Source organism: Octopus bimaculoides, chromosome 1, assembly GCF_001194135.2.
Source record: "Octopus bimaculoides isolate UCB-OBI-ISO-001 chromosome 1, ASM119413v2, whole genome shotgun sequence".
NCBI classification, from domain to species: Eukaryota; Metazoa; Mollusca; class Cephalopoda; order Octopoda; family Octopodidae; genus Octopus; species Octopus bimaculoides.
This window is the reverse complement of record NC_068981.1, coordinates 183800850-183801519: the sequence shown is the minus strand read 5'-3', so window position 1 is coordinate 183801519 and position 670 is coordinate 183800850. Positions and strand designations below refer to the sequence as shown.

The 670-nt window shown below is 40.3% G+C and overlaps 1 protein-coding gene across 1 annotated transcript in view; it reads left to right on the top strand.

The window, feature by feature from the left end:
- The window catches only part of LOC106881160 (beta-1,3-glucosyltransferase), a 33268-nt gene that overhangs the window by 13570 nt on the left and 19028 nt on the right, over positions 1 to 670 (top strand). The gene's annotated exons all lie outside the window — the stretch shown is intronic.

The following is a 670-nucleotide window of genomic DNA, read 5'->3' as shown; positions in this document are numbered from 1 at the left end:
CTGTGGATTTTCATGGATGAGTTCATGAGCTTTGGTTCTTTTCTCTAAATTATATATTTATATATTATATACTGTGAAACTTAATTTAATTTTAATTGTTGATAAATTGAATTTAATTGAGTTTTTATCTGTAAATTTGGATTTTTATCCCTAATCAGATTGGAGCCTGGTGTAGCCATCTGGTTCACCAGTCCTCAGTCAAATCGTCCAACCCATGCTAGCATGGAAAGCGGACGTTAAACGATGATGAGATATATATATATATATATATATATTTATGGAGGCAGTGACAAATGGCTGAGACCTTTGGCAATATACTGTGCTTGAGAAAACCTGTCAAGCCAAGTGAGACCGTGGTCAGGGCTGATGCTGGTGTTTTGTGACTGGTGGTACATAAAAAGCACCCATTACACTCTTGGGGTGGTTGGTGCTCGGGAGGGCGTCCAGCTGAAGAAACCATGCCCAATCAGATTGGTATCTTGTTCAGCGCCCCAGCTTACCAGTTTTCAGTCAAACCTTCCAGCCCATGCCAGCATGGAAAACGGATGTTAAATAATGATGATATATATATCATCATCTGATGAACTATGTGTCATGTGGTCTGCTCATGTGTCATGTGGTCTGCTCATGTGTCATGTGGTCTGCTCATGTGTCATGTGGTCTGCTCATG